Consider the following 9,038-nt stretch of genomic DNA (forward strand, 5'->3'; position numbering starts at 1 on the left):
CTGTATCTCATCCTGTGCTGCACATTCAGCGACTGTATCCCATCCAGGGCTGCACATTCAGGGACTGTATCTCATCGAGGGCTGTACACTCAGAGACTGCATCTTATCCAGGGCTGTACACTCAGGGGCAGTATCTCATCCAGGGCTGTATTCTCAAGGAGTGTATCTGATCCAGGGCTGTACACTCAGACCCTGTATCTTATCCAGGTCTGTACACTCATATACTGTATCTTATCCAGGCCCCTATACTCAGAGAATGTATCTTACCCCGGGCTGTACATTCAGGGACTGTATCTTCTCGAGGTCTGTACACACTGAGACTGCATCTTATCGTGGGCTGTACACTCAGGGATGGCATCTTATCCAAGGCTGTACTCTCAGGACCTGCATCTCATCCAGGGCTGTAAACTAAGGGAGTGTATATCATCCAGGGCTTTACACTCAAGGACTGTATCTCATCCAGGATTGTACACACAGCGTCTGTATGTCATCCATGGCTGTACACTCAGGGACTGTATCTCCTCTAGGGCTGTACACTCAGGGTTGTATCTCATCCAGGGCTGTACACTCAGAGACTGTATTTCATCAGGACGGTACAATCAGGGACTGTATCTCATCCCGCGCTGCACCCTCCGGGACTGTATTTCATCAGCGCTATACACTCAGGGACTGTACTTCATCCAGGGCTGTAGACTCAGAAAATTTATATCGTCCCGGGCTGTACACTAAGGGACTGTATCTCATCCAGGGCTGTACACTCAGTGACTGTGTCTCATCCTGGCCTGACAACTCAATGACTGTATCACATCCAGGGCTGTACTCTCAGGGACTGTATCTCATCGAGGGCTGTACACTCAGGCACTGCATCTCATCCAGGGTTGTACACACAGGGACTGTATCTCCTCCAAAGGTTACACACACAGAATGTATCTCATCCATTTTTGTACACTCAGCCTCTGAATGTCATCCAGGGCTGTACACTCAGGGACTGTATCTGATCTAAGGCTGTATACTCAGGTATTGTATCTCATCCAGGGCTGTACACTCACAGTCTGTATCTCACCCAGGGCTGTACAACCATGGACTGTATCTCATCCAGGGCTCTACACTCAGGGACAATGTATCATCCATGCCTGTGTAGTCAGCAACTGTATCTCATCCAAGGCGGTACACTCAGGGACTGCATATCATCAAGGGCTGTACCATCAGTGTCTGTATCTCAACCAGAGGTGTAGTCTTAGGGACTGTACCTGATCGAGGGCTGTACACTCAGGGACTGTATCTCATCCAGTGCTTTACACTCACGGACTGTACCCATCTTGGGCTGTACTCTCAGGGCATGTATCTCATCCAGGTTTTACATTCAGGGACGGTTTCTCATCCAGGGCTGTACACTCAGGTACTGTATCTCATCCAGTGCTGTATACTCAGGGACAGTATGTCATCCAGGGCTGTACTCTGAGGGAGTGTATCTCATCCAGGGCAGTACACTCAGACACTGTATCTTATCCAGGGCTGTACACTCATACACTGTATCTTATCCAGGGCTGTATACTCAGGGACTGTATCTAATCCAGGGCAGTACATTCAGGGACTGTATCTTCTCCAGGGCTGTACACTCAGGTACTGCATCTTATCCCGCGCTGTACACTCAGGGACGGTATCTTATCCAGGGCTGTACAGTCAGGGACTGTATCTCATCCAGGGCTGTGCACTCAGGGACTGTATCTTATCCAGGTCTGTATATCAAGGACTGCATCTTATCTAGGGTGTACACTCAGGGACTGCATCTCATGCAGGGCTGTAATCTCACGGTGTATATATCATGCAGGGCTTTAACTCCAGGACTGTATCTCAGGCAGGGCTGTACACTCAGGGAGTGTATCTCATCCAGGGATGTACAATCAGGGACTGTATTTCATCAGGGATATACCCTCATGGACTGTAACTCATCCAGGGCTGTACGCTAATGGACCGTATCTCATCCAGTGGTGTACACTCAGGGACTATATGTCATCCAGGGTTGTACGCTCATGGACAGTATCTCGTCCAGCACTGCACACTCTGCAACTGTATCTTATCCTGTGCTGTACATTCAGCGACTCTATGTCATCTAGGGCTGTACACTAAGGGACTTTATCTAATCTAGGGCTTTAAACTCAGGAATTGTATCTCATCCAGGGTTGTACACTCACGGACTGTATCTCATCCAGGGCTGTACACTCAGGGACTGTATTTCATCAGGACTGTACAATCACGGACTGTACTTCATCCAGAGCTGTGCACTCAGGGAATGTATCTCATCCATGGCTGTACACTCAGGGAATGTATCTCATCAAGGGCTGTACATTCAGGGACTGTATCTTCTCCAGGGCTGTACAATCACGAACGGCATCTTATCCGGCGCTGTACACTCAGGGATGGTATCTTATCCAGAGCTGTACACTCAGGTACTATATCTCATCCAGGGCTGTACACTCACGGACCGTATCTCATCCAGGGCTGTACTCTCAGGGCGTGTATCTCATCCAGATTGTACATTCAGGGACTGTATCTCATCCAGGGATGTACACTCAGGGACTGTATCTCATCCAGTGCTGTACACTCAGGGACAGTATGTCATCCAGGGCTGTACTCTCAGGGAGTGTATCTCATCCAGGGCTGTACACTCAGGGACTGTACCTAATCTAGGGCTGTACACTCAGGGACTGTTTCTCATCCATGGCTTTACACACACGAACTGTATCTCATCCAGTGCTGTACAATCAGGACCTGTATCTCAGCCACGGCTGTACACTAAGGGACAGTATCTCATCCCGTGCTGTAATCTCAGGGAGTGTATCTCATCCAGGGCTGTACACTCAGAACCTGTATCTTATCCAGGGCTGACACTCATACACTGTATCTTATCCAGGCCTGTATACTCAGGGACTGTATGTTATCCAGGGCTGTACACTCAGGGGCTGCATCTTATCCAGGCCTGTACACTCAGGGGCTGCATCTTATCCAGGGCTGTACATTCAGGGACTGTATCTTATCCACGGCTGTATACTCAGGGACTATCTTATCCAGGACTGTACACTCAGGGACTGTATCTTATCCGCGGCTGTTCACCTAGGGGCTGAATCTCATTCAGGGCAATAAACTCCGGGAGTGTATATCATCCAGGGCTTTAGACTGAAGGCCTGTATCTCATCCAGGGTTGTACACTCAGGGTCTGTATGTCATCCAGGGCTGTACACTCAGGTACTATATCTCATTCAGGGCTGTAAACTCACGGACTGTAACTCATCCAGGGCTGTACACTCTGGGACTGTATCTCATCCAGGGATGTACGCTCAGGGACTGCATATTCTCCAGGGCTGTACACTCAGGGAATGCCTCTTATCCAGGGCTGTGCACACAGGAACTGTATATGATCCAATCATGTACACTCAGGGACTGCATCTCATCCAGGGTTGTACATGCAGGGACTGTGTCTCATCCACGGCTTTACCCACACGGACTGTATCTTGTCCAGGGCTGTACACTCATACAATGGATATTATGCAGTGCTATACACTCAGGGACGGTATCTTATCCAGGGCTGTACATTCAGGGACTGTATCTTCTACAGGGCTGTACAATCAGGAACTGCCTCTTATCCAGGGCTGTACAGTCAGAAACAATATCTTATCCAGGGCTCTACACTCAGGGACTGTATCTCATCCAGGGCTGTGCACACAGGGACTGTATATGATCCAGGCCTGTACACTAAGGGACTGCATCTCATCCAGCATTGTACACGGGGGACTGTATCTCGTCCAGGGCTTTACACACACGGACTGTATCTAATCCAGGGCTGTACAGTCAGGGACTGTATCTCATCTAGGGCTGTACACTCAGGGACAGTATCTCATACAGGGCTGTATTCTAGGGAGTGTATCTCATCCAGGGCTGTACACTCACACCCTTTATCTTATCAAGGGCTGTACACTCATATACTGTATCTTATCCAGGCCCCTATACTCAGGGACTGTATCTTATCCAGGGTTGTACATTCAGGGACTGTATCTTCTCGAGGTCTGTACACTCAGAGACTCCATCTTATCCAGGGCTGTACACTCAGGAATGGCATCTTATCCAGATTTGTACACTCAGGGGCTGCATCTCATCCATGGCTGTAAACTAAGGGAATGTATATCATCCAGGGGATTACACTCAAGGAATGTATCTCATCCAGGACTGGACACACAGTGTCTGTATATCATCTAGGGCTGTACACTCAGGGACTGTATCTCATCTAGGGCTGTACACTCAGGGATTGTATCTCATCCAGTGCTGTAAACTCAGGGACTGTATTTCATCAGGACTGCACAATCAAGGACTGTACGTTATCCAGGGGTGGGCACTCAGGGTATGTATCTCATCCAGGGCTGTACAATCATGGACTGTATCTCATCCAGTGCGGTATACTCAGGGACTGTAACTGATCGAGGGCTGTACACTCAGCTTCTGTATCACATCCAGGTATGTACACCCATGGACTGTATTTCATCCAGGGCTGTACACTCAGGGACTGTCTCTCATCCAGGCCTGTACAGTCAGCAACTGTATCTCATCCAGTGCTGCACACTCAGGGACTCTATCTCATCCCGGCATGTACACACAGTGACTGTATCTCATCCAGGGCTGTACACTTAGGAACTGTATCTCATCCATGCCTGTGCAGTTAGCAACTGTATCTCATCCAAGGCTGTACACTCAGTGACTGTATCTCATCCGGCGCTTTACACTCATGGACTGAATCTCATCAAGGGATGTACTCTCAGGGTGTGTATCTCATCCATGGCTGTGCATTCAGGGACTGTATCTCATCCAGGGCTGTACACTCAGGGACAGTACCTCATCTAAGGCTGTGCACTCAGGGACAGCATCTTATCCAGGCCTGTATACTCAAGGAACACATCTTATCTAGGGTGTACACTCAGGGACTGCATCTCATTCATGGCTGTAAACTCAGGGTGTATATATCATGCAGGGCTTTACACTCAAGGACTGTATCTCAGGCAGGGCTGTACACTCAGGGAGTGTATCTCATCCAAGGATGTACAATCAGGGACTGTATTTCATCAGGGATGTACACTCAGGGACTGTATCTCATCCAGGGCTGTACGCTCATGGTCTGTATCTCATCCAGGGCTCTATTCTCAGGGACTGTATCTCACCCTGGGCTGTACACTCAGGGAATGTATCTCATTCAGGCCTATACACTCTGGGACTGTATCTCATCCAGGGCTGTACACTCAGACACTGTATCTTATCTACAGATGTACACTCTGACAATGTATATTATCCAGGGCGATACACTCAGACACTGTATCTGATCAAGGGCTGTATAGTCAAGGACAGCATCTTATCCAGGGTTGTACACTCAGGGACATTACCTCATCCAGGAATGAACACTCAGGGACTGTATGTCATCCAGTTCTGTAAAGTCACGGACTCTATCTGATCCAGGGCTATACACTCAGGAACTATATCTAATCCAATGCTGTACACCTAGGGACTGTATCTCATCCAGGACTGTACACTCAGGGACTGTATCTCATCCATGGCTGTACTCTCAGCGACTGTATCTCATCCAGGACTGAACCTGAGGGACTGTATCTCATCCTTGTCTATACACTCAGGAATTGTCTCTCTTCCAGGGCTGTACAATCAGGGACTGTATCTCATCCTGGGGTGCCCAACCAGACCCTGTATCGTATCCATGGCTGTACACACAGAAACTACCTCATCACGTGCTGTACACTCATACACTATCTTATCCAGGGCTGTACACTCAGGGACAGCATCTTATCTAGGGCTGTACACTCAGTGACTGTATCTTATCCAGGGCTGTACACTCAGTGACTGAATCTTATCCAGGGCTGTACACTCAGGGACTTTATATTATCCAGGGTTGTAAAATAAGGGACTGTATCTCATCCAGGGGTGTACACTCAGGGACTGTATCTCATCTTGGCCTTTATCTCAGACACTGTATCTTGTCCAGGGCTCTACACGCAGAGACTGTAGCTCATTCAGGGCTGTATACTCAGGGACTGTATCTTATCCAGGGCTGTATACTCAGACATTGTATGTTATGCTGGGCTGTATACTAAGGGACAGCATCTTATCCATGGCAGTACACTCCGGGACTGTATCTTATCTAGGGCTGTATATTCAGAGAGTGTATCTCATCCAGGACTGTATACTCAGACACTGTATCTTATCCAGCTCTGTAAACTCAGACACTGTATCTTATCCAGGGCTGGACACTCAGACACTGTATCTTACCCAGGTCTGTATACTCAGGGACTGCATCTTATCCAGTGCTGTACACTGATGGAATGTATCTTATCAGGGCTGTATACTCAAGGTCTGAATCTTATCCAGGACTGTACACTCACGGACTATATCTCATCCAGTGCTGTACACTCAGTGACTGTACCTCATCCAGGGCTGTTCACTCCGTGACTCTTCTCATCCGGGGCTGTACACACAGGAAGTTATCTCATCCATGGCTGTACACTGAGGGACAGTGTCTCACCTAGGACTGTACACTCAGAGACGGTATCTCATTGAGCGCTGTATACTCATGGACTGTATCTTATCCAGGCCTGTTCACTCTATGACTGTATCTTATCCAGGGCAGTACATTCAGGGACTGCATTTTATCCAGGGCTTTACACTCTCAGAGCGTATCTCTTCCAGGGCTGTACACTCAGTGACTATACCTCATCCAAGGCTGTTCACTTGGTGACTGTACTCATCCAGGGCTGTACACTCAGAGACTTATCTCATCCAGGGCTGTACATTCACGGACTGTATCTCACACAGTGCTGAATACTCAGGGACTGTAACTCATGCAGGGCTGTACACTCATGGACTGTATCTCATCCAGGGGTGCCCACAAGGACACTGTATCTTATGGACACTGTATCTTATCCAGGGCTGGAAACTCAGACACTGTATCTCATTCAGGGCTGTATACTCAGGGTCTGTTTCTTATCCCAGGCAGTACACTCAGGGACTGTATATCATCCAGGGCTGTACACTCAGGGTCTCAATCTCATCCTGGGCTGTACAGTCAGGGACTGTATCTCATCCAGGGCTGTACACTCAGGGTCTCTATCTCATCCCGGGCTGTACACTCAGGGACTATATCTCATCCAGGGCTGTACAATCAGGGAATGTATCTCATTCAGGGCTGTACACACTGTGATGGTATCCTATCCAGGCCTGTACACTCAGGGACTGTATCTCATCCAGGGATGTACTATCAGGGCATGTATCTCATCCAGGATGTACACTCAGGGACTGTATCTCATCCAGGGCTCTACACTCAGGGATTGTATCTCGTCCATGGCTGTACAGTGCGGGACTGTATGTAATCCAGGGTTTCACACTCAAGGACTGTATCTCATCCAGGGCTGTACACTCAGATACTTTATCTTATCCAGGGCTGTACACTCAGACACTGAAGCTTATCGAGGGCTGTACTCTCAGGGACTGTATCTTCTCCACGGCTGTTCACTCAGGGACTGCATCTTATCCAGGGCTGTACACTCAGGTACTGTACCTTATCCAGGGTTGTCAACTCATGGACTGTATCTCATCCAGGGCTGTACACTCAGGGACGGTATCTCATCTAGGCCTGTATATCAGACACTGTATTTTGTCCAGGGATGTACACTCAGAGACTATATCTCATTCAGGGCTGTATAATCAGGGACTGTATCTCATCCAGGGCTGTATACTCAGACACGGTATGTTATCCTGGGCTGTACACTAAGGGACAGCATCTTATCCACGGTAGTACACTCAGGGACTGAATATTATCCAGGACAGAACACTCAGGGACTGTATCTCATCCAGGGCTGTAAACTCAGGGACTGTATCTCATCTAGGCCTGTCTACTCAGACACTGTCTTATCCACGGCTGTACACTCAGGGCCTGTATCTTATCCAGGACTGTATGCTCACGGACTCTATCTCATCCAGGGCTGTACACTCAGTGACTGTACCTCTTCCAGGGCTGTTCACTTGTTGACTGTTCACACCCAGGGCTGTACACTCAGGGACTGTATCTCACCTAGGGCTGTACACAAAGAGACGGTATCTCATCGAGGGCTGTATACTCATGGACTGTATCTTATCCAGGTGCGCACACTCTGTGACTATACCTCATCCAGGGCTTTTCACTCGGTGACTTATCTCATCCAGGGCTGTACATTCAGGGACTGTATCTCACACAGGGCTGAACACACAGGGATTGTAACTCATGCAGGGCTGTACACACATGGACTGTATCTCATCCAGGGCTGGACACTCAGACACTGTATCTCATTCAGGGATGTATGATCAGGGAGTGTATCTTATCCAGGGCAGTGCACTCAGGGACAGTATCTCTTCCAGGGCTGTACCCTCAGACACTGCATCTTATCCAGTGCTGTACACTTAGACACTGCATCTCATCCAGGGCTGTATACTCAGTGAATGTATCTCATCCAGGACTGTACACTCAGGGACTGTATTACATCCTTGGCTGTACACTCAGGGACTGCATCTTATCCAGAGCTACACACTCAGGGACTCTATCTCATCCAGGGCTGTACACATAGTCACTGTATCTCACCCAGGGCTGTACACACAAGGACTGTATCTCATCAAGGGGTGCCACTCAGGGACTGTATCTTCCCCAAGGCTATACAGTCTGGGACTGTATCTCATCCAGGAATATACATTCCGGGACTGTATCTCATCCTGAGATGTACACTGAAGGACTGTATCTCATCCAGGTCTGTACTATCAGGGCGTGTATCTCATCCAGGGTTGTGCACTCAGGGACTGTATCTCATCCAGGGCTGTACACTCAGGGAAAGCATCTCATCCAGGGCTGTACACTCAAGGACTGTATCTCATCTAGGACTGTACACTCACGGACGGTATCTCATCCAGGGCTGTATACTCTGTGACTGCACCTCATCCAGGGCTGTTCACTCGGTGAATGT

The sequence above is a fragment of the Jaculus jaculus genome, chromosome Y (genome assembly GCF_020740685.1).
Source record: "Jaculus jaculus isolate mJacJac1 chromosome Y, mJacJac1.mat.Y.cur, whole genome shotgun sequence".
NCBI lineage: Eukaryota > Metazoa > Chordata > Mammalia > Rodentia > Dipodidae > Jaculus > Jaculus jaculus.